We start from the raw sequence: 13,539 nt of genomic DNA, 5'->3' as shown, positions 1-13,539 counted from the left end.
CAACAGTAGGTGGTCCGTTTTGTCGCCTTTACCACAGTGCCAACCAAGCCGACAGTGTATTATTTTACATAGTATTCCAATGTGCATATTGACATAACTTCATTAACTCATATTGTTGTCTTCTCACCTATATAAAATAATTAAATCAATATTATAGTTTTTAAACCCTTTTTCTAAGCAAATATAAAAACCTTTAGTTGTTTATTTATTTTGATAAAGATCCATATTCAATTTTAAAACAATATTATTAGCTCAGGTACATTAAATATACAGCTGATTTTTCGTAATTGATAATAAAATGATCTACCTAATAAATAACGATGTCATATACCAGTGATATCCCTAAATGTGAAGAAGTAAGAATGGAAGTAAAAAGTAAGACTGCCTTACTTGCTACGAGTAACAAGGTTGAGACAACTAAAATAAAATGTAATGTGTTGGCAATAACATTTCTGATAAGATTAAGAAATGGCGAATAAAGTTAAATACTGCCAGTCTACACATGTGGATTTTACATATAAAAAGGTAGATTATCTGACAGTGATAATTGGTATTATGTTAAAGCAATTCTGTCTGCAATTCTGAATGCGAACATTCAATGCGAAGCTCAAGTGGAAAAAGTATGTTGAAGAGAAATGAACAAAAATGTGACAGTTACTTGGATGTCAATTCAAATTATCACTTCACAACCGATTATTATTGTATAAACGCAATGGACTTACGGTATATATGGGATTGTATAAAGGAATCGAATATCAATGTAATTCAAAGTTCTCAAAACAAAGTTCTTCGGAGCATTGTTAATGCCCCATGGTTTATTATAAATTAGGACAACCACATGGCCTTACTGGGTACCAGTAAGCAAAGATAAGCGAATAAATTAAACAGTTTTTGGAAGAAATAGTGAGACTGCTTGAACATAAAAATATCGATGTACTACAACTATTCGACAACAGTGGAGTTACCAAATCTAGAAGAGACAAAACCCCTTTGAATTAGTATGATTAAGCTGGATGTGAAAACCATCTCGTTTTTTAAATTTATGTAGAGTGCACCAGTGGATTTATATCCATCAAAAGTTTATAAAATTTGGTTCTGAAATCATAGATTTGGGCTTTAAGAACTGAAAATATTAAGTAAAAGTATTACTAGATAGTGATTACTAAAATAATTATAATATACCAGGTGTACCGGAAAGTCGTTACTGTTTTTTTATAAAGGTACATAATTTCCAAGAAACTAGAAAATACTATTTATTCCAAGTATTGCCCATTTGATTCTATACATCTTGCATCATGCACATCATCGTTAAGGCAATTTATGTTTTTATTTGAGCTGAGCCATTTTCTAACTTCTTCGAAAGTGTAGGCAAGAGAGAAACTGAGGCGAAAAGTTTTTAGTCAGACAGGGCAAGGTCTGAAGAGTACGGCGGGTGCGATAATATATCCTATCTAAGTGCTTTCAACGCTTCCTTGACCGGTTTTGCTCTATGAGACGGCGCGTTATCGTGTTGCAAAATCACTTTACCGTGTCTTTGGGCCCATTCTCTGCGTTTTTCAATCAATGCATGGTTCAAATTGATCATTTGTTGTCGGTAGCGATCAGTATTAACTGTTTCACCAGGTTTTAATAGTTCATAATGCACCTTGCGACCAAAACTATTTGGCCTTGGTGTCAATCAGCCGGCTTCGGCAGGTGATAACCATGATTTTTTGTGCTTAGGGTTTTCAAAATAAATCCATCTTTCATCACCCGTCCCTATTCGATTCCGGAATGACTTTCGATCATACCTTTGAAGCAGCATTTCACAGACGATTTTTCGTTTTCCCTTTCCTGTCATTCAATTGATGTAGCACCCATCTTTACATCTTTTAGATCTTTCACATTTGCTCGTAATCGGTCTCTAATCGTTTCTTCAAACTTTTTCGGTCTACCAGACCTTCGTTATTTGTCTCGCACATCGAAATCACCACTTTTGAATGTTCGAAACCACGCCTCACATATGTTTAAGGTTAGAGAATGCTCACCGTCAGTTTCTATCAATAAATGATGACTTTGAGGGGCTTTTGTTAATTAAATGAATGCACGTTTTCAGGCACGAAACTGCTGGACATTTTCAAAGAGGTATAAATATATAACGGTGTTACTTTCGCAAAATATAACATGTATTGCTTTGTATCTTAATGCCAGCTGAATAAAATGACATATGTGTCAAATAATAGCATTGCATACTTAACCCTGGCGACATATGTTAGAAAAACCGGTAATAATTTTCCGGTACCCCGAGTTGTAATGCGTATGCCATATTCTAAACACAAAAATTTTCTTATGACAGATGACATTAAAATGGCGTCAAATTATTAGCTCTGCGGTTCATGAACTTATCCTCGTAAGCTTATTGGACCAAGAAATTTATTTTCATAAGTATATCAATGTAGGGATGTGGGCTGCGGAGAAAAATATGTATATTTTTATATCGGCGAACAAAATATATCGCTACCAAACTAAGCTTTTTTTCGCTCCAGTCCCACTTTTAATTGCAAAATTCACTTGATGACGGTGAAGGGGAATTCCCAAAACAAAATTTCGATACTGTAAAATGTACAAATTTTTCGATAAGTATAACGTTTAACATATAAACAAATAACGATATATTTCAGAAGAATCAATATTCTCTACTTTCAGTATTTTAAAGAGTAACAAATCGATTTATTTAACCCTATTATTCGTTAAAAATGCTGGGATTAAACGCCTGTTTGAACTGACTTCATTGAATAATAAAAACAAAATATTGCGGTTCATTTGATATATTTCATTCATAGTCGTGTTCTGGCTGGCGATCAGAGGTGACACCGAACCGAAATAGTTTTTTTCCCGTTTTGCAGAATGCGGAAAACGACCAATTTAAAAATGTTTTGAAACGTACAGACAGTTTTCACCGAAATAACAGTCGTAAAACTTAAAATGCTGCCGGCTCGAAATAACTTGTGGGCCTCTAAAAATAATTATTAGAACATTCTAAAAACCACTTCATTTAAAATTAGCAATAATCGGGGAATACGGTTCGAAGGAAAGACGACTGTGTTCAGATTTATGTGTATTTTGATTGGGGAACCTTATATGCAAGACTCTTGGTGATTTACTTCCTCGGATTGATTACTGATGTAAATGTTATTTAAAAACGTTTATTCATGTAAACAATGATGATTGTTGTTGTTTTGAAGTTAATTTATGAGGTTTTATTAAGCGTCAATTTTAGTATATTTTATTTAGTTAAACACCTGACAATATTTGTTTAATTTATAAGGTGTCGAGCTACTATTTGTTGTTCAAATAGTTGCAACTCTTCGCGGAATATTCCTAGAGTGTCTGAATAGTTTCCAAGCGAATGTTGTCCTATTCTCGTTTAAAAACATCCGCCAATTGCTTCAATAATCTTGGAGTTATAAGTCTACCCCTCACTCTCTGTTCTAATACTCCCGATAACAATTCCGTTATGTTGAGGTCTGGCAATTGTGGCCAGGGAAGGTATTTGATGATATTCTGATGCGCCTCAAACTGAAGACTGAACTTTTTTCCCATCTGTATAGGCGCAGAACTTCATTATTGAGGATATTAAGATATTCATTCACAGTAATCCGACCAGTGATATGAGAGAGAGGACCAACATAATTCTATGCCGCCAGAAGCATAAAGTAACACCCTCATGCTCGACTATAGGAAACAAGCAGTCCGGATCGTAGGCTTCTTTTGGGGTTCTCTATCTCCACGTTCTTCGCAATCGCAATTCCAGAATGCATTATGGAGTTCCCTCCGTACTGCTTTTATCGATACAATGTTACTCAAGTGAGTGTTGAGTTCTACTGTCACTTTTGCAGCGGTAGTTTTGTGTTGTCTGACCACAATCCTTTTTAATGCTCGCCGGTTTGTGTCAGTTAACTTTGGGATTCGTGCGCATTTTTCTTCGCCAATGAAGTTTTATTATGTTTTATGTATGCTGTCATTTCCGTGGATACTATCGTTCGTGAAACGTTACACAGTTCAGCTGCTTTCGTCGCAGACTCTCTCGCTAACCGAGAACCAGAGGGATTTGTCCGTTTTAAGAGATCACATATTTCGCCAATCGCTTGTTTTATATATAACTTACAAGGCATGTAAACGGAACGCTACGGAATTAGTTTTGCAAACATACTACAAGATGTACATGGTGTTCATATTATTTTGTCAATCCCCTGTATGTATACTTGAATAACAAAGTAATTTTGCAGAGAATGTTAACATGAAAAGGTAAGGTACTGCCTTAAATCATCGCATGCTATAGTTAAACAAAAGTATTGAATGTAGTTTGTGCGTTTTAAATGTGGTGATTTCGATTTGCAAGACAAGAATAGACTTGGATAGCCATGGTGAGTCCGCGATGAATAATTTGGAGAATTTCGTCAAACAATCGTGCCAAAAACTTCCAAGTATTAAAATTTCGATATATCTAATTATTTTAAATAATCCGATATATTTTTTCGGGCCAATTATCTTTTTTGTTCTTCGGTAAAAAAAATGTATCGATATTTTTTCGGATCCATGATTTATTTTTGATATGATGACATAACATGATTTAAAATTTTGGATATATCTATATTTTCGATGTCGATATATCTATATATATTTGCCGCTTCCGGCCTCCTTAACTTCAAAAATTTTCTAAATCATTAGATTCATCATTAATTTATCAAAAGTAGGAAAGAATTGTTTACGATTTGAAAACTATAAATCTTTTTTACGATTGATCTGTTGTTTCAAGGAGAAAAGAGAAAAAATGATCACCTAGGATCAATAAATAAATGCGCACAAAATAACAATTTTCCTTTTAGTATTATAGAACTGTTCAGTCTATACTAGATGATAATCATGGTACGTTCAAATCTGCGTTATTGATATTCACTACTTTTGTTGTTTGATTTGAAAAAAATGCTACCGTAGTTCTTTAAACACTTCTAGAAACGTATGGTGATGCGGCTCCATCATATCACAGTTATCAGTTTTAATTTGGACGATTTAAAGGTGGCTGTTTTGGCGTCGGCGACAATGTGAGAACCAAAACATCATCTAAAAAATAAGTTGGAAGACTTATTCGGGCGAAACCCCAATTGAAACTCTCCAAGAACTTCCAGATATATTAGTAGTTGATGAGTCACCTGTTTTTAGACGTTTACTACTACACAAATTGACTAAAATTGCATTTTTGAACAGCCCGTTCAACATCTCGGTTTCATTGAAAGCTAGGCAAAAAAGAAGAATTTTTTGTGGTGTATTCTGATAGAAAGTGGATCAACTATGTTAATAATCCTGTGTACTAAAAGTCGTGTATTAGTCCAGGAATGCCATCGACGGCGACATCGAAACATAATATTTATGGGTCTAAATAATAAGTAAATTAAACATTTTGTATTATACTGGCTTTTAAAAACCAAAAAGGATTGAGCAATGAAAAAAACATATTTGCTTTGTGTGCATACTGACCGTGTTTAGCATCCAAAATTCCAAGTAATACTAGGTTTTGTCCTTTCCACTCCATATTTTAAATTTGCTATGTTTTTCTATCAGTATATGAGAAAACGAACTTTCAAATTAATTCAATTAAATATCAATAAACCCAAATACGAATGACCTTGGGTTTTCTGTGGAAAAATTACAACTACTGAATACCAACGTTCCCACCGATGTAATATTTGAAGGCCGCTTCTTTAGTCTCAATTTACATAAGGTCGGTAAAAACCTTTATTTATAAAAATATATACCTAATAATAATATGTAGTCCTTACAATAAAACAGCCAATTCACGTCATGGAATCCATTAGAATACGTAACCGAATCAACCTGTAAAATTCGATTTGTGTTGTACTGGTCGACCCTGTTAACTCTTGAATGTTAAATTAATGAAAAAAACATTTAAATAATCTTATCTCACCTTACAATTGTAATAAAATAAAAATATGATTGTTTTCCTTATTAGCCCAATAATACAATTTGGAAAATATGCAGATATTTGTATTCCTTAAAACATTAAATATAACAAATGTAAATCATATATCTCATTCAACATCAATGAAAAAATGTTTCTACTACAACATTCGAGTTATGAATTCTTTCAAATTCTAATGACATCTCATCCATCAAAACAAACAACACTTAATAATTGTTACCATATATACATTTGGTTCTTCGTATTTTCAGTGTTGTAGTGCTTAGTTCCTATATGCCCGAAGTTTAAGGCCCATATTCATCTGTTTCTAAAGAATATACAAAAGAACAGATATTATAAATTTCAGTTTTAAAATCTGTCAATTTAATTAAAAAATATTTGTCTACTTCTAATTATTTTTAAAGATTCTAATGTTGACTGAACAACTGAACATATTTTCCTCCCCGATAGGTTAAGGTAAAAGATTGAATAGACACATGTTATATATTTCAATTTAATTATGTACATCAAACATAACTTTTAATTAAAAAAATGCATCTTGGTTAAGCAACACGTGTATTTGGATTTATTAACGCTTGGCTATAATCATCTGGTCTGAAATGGTGCAGAGAACAAACCTTGCTGTACTTATGTATTAGATCATAAGAGATTCCCTTAAGTTTATTATTGTTTACTTTTAAAACCCATTTATTGGATAAAGCAGGATCCTTTGGAAAATAATGCATGCTATTTTAGCCTTAACATCATGGAACACAACACTTTTGTTTCGGTTTTACAATTAAATAAATCATTTATAAAGTAAATGCTATGTAAATGATGTTATAAATACAAATTTCGTTAATATAAAAAATACAAAGAAAAAAAGGGTTCTGTGCTTTTTTTTGTCTTTCTATCTCCGGCCTTCTAATCATTCGAACCCTCCCATTTAACTTTTTTTCTATGTCTTATTTTTCTGTTGAATGTGTTGAATTAGCTACACAAGCGACACTAAACCATTTTAGGGTAAATGATGTGACTCCATGAATGGAGGTAAAACGAAATGAAACAGTGGTGTTTAGATTATGTGACCGTTATTTATTGAAGTGATATAAAAGATATAAAAATACAACTGATAAAACAGATGGCAGCGGTGTTACCTGTTGACGAGGCTTGGGCAGTCGATGGTGGCACGTCCAAACCAAACGATAGACGAGTACTGAATAAATCGAAATACCCCTCAATAACCTCCCAGATAAACGTCTCGGGGTTGCTAGCTATTCGTTATCAGGTTCTAATTGGCGCTGCTGGCACCCCGCCCGTGTTCAACATCTGGGATTAGATTTCTGGGTATTTTGTAGACCGTTATTCCACGATGTAAAATTCGACATGCTTCAAGGTCGCTACACCATTATCATTAATTGTGCCAGACACTACGACAAACTATTGTCTATTTAATAATCATTAATGCTTTCGTCATTCGAGAATTAGTCGAGAAAACTCGGAAACGAGTTTTATTTAAAAGTCCGTGCGTTTCTTCGAAGAACATTAAATTTGGATATCGGACGACTTAGACAAAGAACCAATTAAATTTCACGGCAATAATTATATCAAATAGTTCGGCGCGCATTCCTTCTAGATCATTAAACAATAATTGACGAACGATTATGCAAGCCTATACCGTTTATTATCAACGGGCACTTTCTACATAGTCACTACAACAACATAAATAATGTTTTATTTTATACGCTAGTATAGAACGGAAAATTGTCTATTTTGCCAAGAAATAAAGCCTTGGCACTATTATTTTGTATACTAGGCAATCCGGCCTCGTGCGGCTTTATTTCAATCATGTATGTTTACGATATACCTTTAAGCTATAAGGTTATTATACAAAATTGATTATGCCATTGTTATTATCGATATGGTGTTACGATAAAACGGATATTTTATGTCCTTCCAAAGTCTTATATCTGTAGCGACCGCTACGATCCTTTAGGCCACCACGATTCACCTACAGCAAGTTCAAAGGTTGGCAACGCCGGTGGATTGGTACCGTGCAGTTCCCGACTATAAAAGACCACCACAACGACGTCTCGCTCTCTTTTCTTGTAACAGTACCACTTCCACAGCGCTATCGTACTTCTTCTACCTAACCTGATATCCTGTCCATTCTCCCGTTGACCACATGTATCATTCAATAACGAAATAAACAAGTTTTTATTCAGCCAGTGTTTTCAGTTCTCATGTAAATTCCTTCCACAAAAATCGTAGTGAGTGTTCGGACAAACAATCTCATCGGCAGCTACACATTCCGACCGACCGACCAGACGAACATTCCTACAATTGGTGACACCAACGTGACCGAAGTGCTTAACAGGTAAACTAGCTCAATATAAGCCACTTGACAGGTGCTTGACACGTGCATGGAAAGATAGCACGAGGAATGGAACCCATCAACATAACACGTTATTGGTCGACGTTATTCCACGAGACTAGCCTGATGGACGAAAACCACAGAAGCCTATTCTGCATAACATCAACACATGAACACCCTTGCATGACGGAACGGGACACGTAAGGCACCACACTTATAGGTACCCTCAAACAAATCGGAACGCCCCAAGACGAACGACGTCCTGCTACAACTTCGACTGCAGCTGATCCCGTAAAACTCCTCAGTCAGTTTGGGATCCTCATCTCATAAGCAGTCCCTAGGCAATTCATTTCGTAATTGAGGGTGCAACCCGGAACCTGCACCACATAGAGGCACGTTCCACGGCAGCTCCACTAGGAGGGGAGTGATGTAGCGACCGGTCGACCCTTTAGGCCACCACGTATTCACCTACAGCAAGTTCAAAGGTTGGCAACGCCGGTGGATTGGTACGGTTCCATGCGATTCCCGGCTATAAAAGGCCACCACGACGACGTCTCGCTCTCTTTTCTTTTCTCTACCCCCTTGTAATAGTACCACTTCTACGGCGTACTTCCTCTATCTCACCTAATCCATTCTCCCGTTGACCACATATATCATTCAATAACGAAATAAACAAGTTTTTATTCAGCCAGTGTTTTTACTTCTCATGCAAATTCCTTCCACAAAATCGTAGTGAGTGTTCGGACAAACATTCGCATCGACAATTACACATTCAGACCGACCAGATGAACATTCCTACATATCCAATGGTGACAAATGAAGTAAAAACCTAATAATAGATAATAGCTAAGGTATTTGAAAAACATGTGAAAAAGAATAAAATCGATTATAGAAAGAAAAAGAAAGAAAGGGTTTATTAACAAACGTTTAAAAATTGATCAGGTGAATAGAATAACAGATATCATTAAAAAAGCATATGTAGATAAAAAAAAGTATATGCATCTATATTGTTATGGTGGATACAGATCTGAGCATTCGCGGCAAATTTACACAAAATTCAAAATACGCATGAGCAGAACTGTATTCAGCGAACAATTTGAGCCGAATAGGTTTTAAAATCGCTTTAAAGTTGTATTGCGCATGCACTTTGCTTAGTTCCAATGTTTGCCGTGTGACCTTCAGCGCTTAGCGACGAACGGAATCAGGTCTCAGAGGCCGCGTATCGGGCCCACAAATTTAAGCGAGAGTGGGAAAAACAGGCGGGGTTATGAATGACATAGGTTTTAGTTTAAAACAAATAACCCTGTTTTGTTCCTTGTAATTTAATTATTATTACAAATATGTTTTTGAATGATATGTGTTGAATATTTATTAATGATTAATAATAGTACATATAATTATATAAAAACATTATAAAAAAACTTGAAAAGTTAAAATATTCCTTGCAAGAATCTTGTTACGAATTCTGAAATAATATTTTAACTTGGATATCTATTTTGCAAATGACAGTTATCAAAAACTTCAAAATCATCAGTCATCTTAAAAATATTAATTATATTTTTCATTGAATTGAAGGGAATTACATTTATTTATACCCTCCGTAGTACAAGACTTGTGAAATAATATGGAAAAACTATTTAACACCTGGTGAAAGAAAAGATGTTTAATAATAATATCACATAAAATAATTATTAACAATATAAAAAATTTAATTTATCAAGGGTTCTTAAACCACAATATTTTTATTTTTATTTTTTACATTATTTTTCAATATGTTATTGTTCGGAACATATGGGGAAATTGTGTAAATACTTGAAAAAGCAATTGAAAAGGTTGAAAAAAATACAATGATGTACACAAAGAAAAATACGAGCAATGCAAACATTTTAAAATGTATCAAATACATCGACATGTAGAAATGGCCACCCATTAACCGCATTGTGTTCAACAATAGTTTTTTAGATCCTTTCCCATCTTTTCCACTTATAAAGCTATTTAGTCAAAAAGACTACCACATTAACTAATAAACCATTAAATAATACTATTGTAACAAGACAATTGAAAAATCTCCGGCCTACCATAGTAAAACACATTTTTTTTTTGGCAAAATTAGTTTTTTTATTCAACATTATCCCCTCCAAGGGTGATACAGATCTGGAGAATACGGTAAATGAGGAAGCAATTAGAAGCCCAATTCATGGATTTTTGCCATCGTTTTCACATCGTTTTTCGGCGATTTCGTCCTTCAAACGGTCCAATAACGCCATAACGTTACTATTACATATAATAGTCGCTGTTGATGGACCTTCCTTTTTCAAGGTAGTCAATGAAAATTATTCAATGCGCATCCCAAAATAGACCCAACCCAGACGCCATAACCTTGCCAGCCGACTGTTACGTTTTCCCACGCTTTGGAGCGGGTTCACCGTGTGCAGTCCACTCGGATGACTGTCGATTGGACTTCGGAGTGAAATGATGGAGCCATGTCTCATCCATTGTCACATATCGATGCTAAAACTCGGGTTTATTACGCTTGATCATCCTTAAACATTGCTCCGAATCATCAACTCGTCGTTGTTTTTGGTTAAAAGTGAGCTCGTGCGGCACCCACTTTGTACCGAGCTTTTTCATACCCAAATATTCGTAAATGATATGATGTGCGCGTTCAGTTGATATTTTTAGAGTATCTGCTATTTCATTCAATTTCAATTTCCGGTCATTCAAAATCATTTTGTGGATTTTTTAAATGTTTTCATCGGTAACAAGCTCTTTTGGGCGACCACTGTGTTCACCGTCTTCGGTGCTCATTTCACCACGTCTAAACTGAGCATACCAATCCTTGATGGTTGATTTTCCTGGGGCAGTGTCCGGAAACTTGGCATCAAGCCAAGTTTTTGCTTCAACTATATTTTTTCTCTTCAAAAAGCAATATTTTATCAACATACGAAATTCCTTTTTATCCATTTTTTTCACAATAACATAAGTTGCTTCACTCAAAATGCTATAATTCACAAACTAATGTTCCGAAAGCTGTCATATTAATCACGCATCTTTTGAGGGTTAGGGCTAACTAAAAAACATGTGGATTTAATTATTGTAGCGCCATCTATGTGTCAGACCGGGGACTTTTCAATTGACCTGTTAATAACATGTAATACATTTTTATAAAAACGTTGGAGAAAATATCAAAATTAAATCAATTTGTATTGTTTTCTTTTTCTAGATTAAAATGACTAATATTTAATTGGAAAATATTTGATATTTATTACTTCCCGGCGTCATCAACTCAATTAATTTACTTATCTGCATTTGTCTTACCGCGAAATTTTTCAAGATTTTAGTTTAATTCTAAACATGACAATGCTGTAAAGAAATATTTTTTACCTTATCCGACCACAAGACTTGTTCCCACCGACCATAAGTGCATTTCACTTGCTTGTTGCAAACGGAGGTTGTTTTTCTTTGGAATGAAGGGTTACTTAACTGGTAGGCTAACATATAATTTCTGTTTACAGAAGCGCGTATGATCTCATAGCAATTGAAATTGGTTAGGTTCGGTTCACTTTTTGTCAAAAGGAGACAAAAACAATATTTTATAGAACATTTTATTTTTACATATTTATACAAGAGTCCACCAATGGACACCTAACATAGTATGTGCACTAAAATTTGATTTTGTCACGTTGCCAGTTATTGTAAATTATATATTTATTTCAAGAATATAATATAAAATAGTATTGTAATGGAAAGTATTATAGGCTCCGTATTTAACTCTAAATATTATGGCTGAGATTTAGAGTTCAATATTTCGATGCCATTTTCTGAAATTTTCTGGGTCCAACAATATAGCTGAGTTAACTTTTTCACTTCGTAGAAATATTACTGTTGGACTGGATATTGGGTTTGTGTAAAAATAGTGATGTTTCCGATAAATGGAATCAGTTACAAATAAATGGTAGTCCGTCTTTCGGACTTGGGCAAGACAAGACATTAAGTACTAATCAAACAACACTTTATTTAAAGTACGTGTATGGTATACATTAAGAAAACCGATACAGTTGTAAACAAATGTATATTAGTATTTTCAATTAACTCACTTTGCAAACCGTCGTTGATGTTTAGGGTTCCCTAATAATATCAATATGGTTACCACAGGCTCTGGCAACAGATTAAAAATGACGCCACTAGAAGCTCGTTGGCAATGGAATGCATAAACGTCGGAATTAATGTAGTGATTGGAAAGTTATTTGTGTTCAAATATGAAGACAAAAAATGAAATATTTTGTTTTGTTGGCAATTTTGGTAGCTCGAAAAGAAAACCCGATCTTACCCAAACATAAAAAGCTGGTAAGATTCTTTGACATGTTTGCGTTCATCTTTTTATCTGAAAATATCGACATTGACTACAAAACTGTTTTGGATCATGTAGGCAAAAGTTGGCTATAAAAGCTCAGTGTTTGAGTCTTTCATGAGTTGAACCCTAAAATCATGGCAAACAAGTCTTTGTAATTCAAACGTGAAAGTCCCCATCCTGAAAGGATATTCCAAGAAGAGAAGGATATATCAACAGATTTACAAATCCAATCAACAGATTTACAAATGTTCCCAGTAAATACGCATAATCCCTAGAAAAGATTTTCCGTGATATAACTAAAGGTGCTGTGACCTTTGGTCCAATAAAAAAAATTGACACTGAACTGACACTACCGAAGGTCATGAAATTTGCATTCCACAAAAAGACCAACCAAACGAAAAACATAATAATTACTGTAAATTCAACTCCTATAAGAAGAAGCAAATATAACAATTGAGAATAAAACATCACTTTGTCACAACAGTCCTTATATGGACGTTATTTTGAATGCATTCATTCAGATATCATGTTATTCATGCAATAGTTTTTATCAACAGTAAATAGCACTCTAGCGATATTTTATATTATCCCAAAGTGGCATCCTGGAAACAAAACGAAAGCAGATATAGGAAAATAGTTCAGATATAACAAGTGATTCACATATGCAGAATATTAAACTGTATAATAACATACAGTATCTGAAATATAAATATGTTATAAACAGTATGCATGTAAAATAATAATAATAAATGATATTTTTGTGGTTTTTGTTTAATTGTAAAAATTGATAGTTCCCAAGGTTTTTTTTTGTTTCTAAATGTGGTATTGTATCCATGAGATTTGAAAAAATAT

General features: G+C 34.2%; 1 protein-coding gene across 6 annotated transcripts in view; it reads left to right on the top strand.

Annotated features, from left to right (window-relative positions):
• Cip4 (formin-binding protein 1-like Cip4) overlaps positions 1-13,539 on the top strand; it is a 125,006-nt gene that overhangs the window by 102,744 nt on the left and 8,723 nt on the right. The window lies entirely within an intron of this gene.

This window comes from Rhynchophorus ferrugineus, unplaced genomic scaffold (genome assembly GCF_030347505.1).
Source record: "Rhynchophorus ferrugineus isolate W39M unplaced genomic scaffold, kcgeb_rfMv2 rfM4, whole genome shotgun sequence".
Classification (NCBI taxonomy): Eukaryota; Metazoa; Arthropoda; class Insecta; order Coleoptera; family Curculionidae; genus Rhynchophorus; species Rhynchophorus ferrugineus.
Note: the sequence above shows the minus strand (reverse complement) of the source record. Positions and strands in the feature narration are given on the sequence as shown.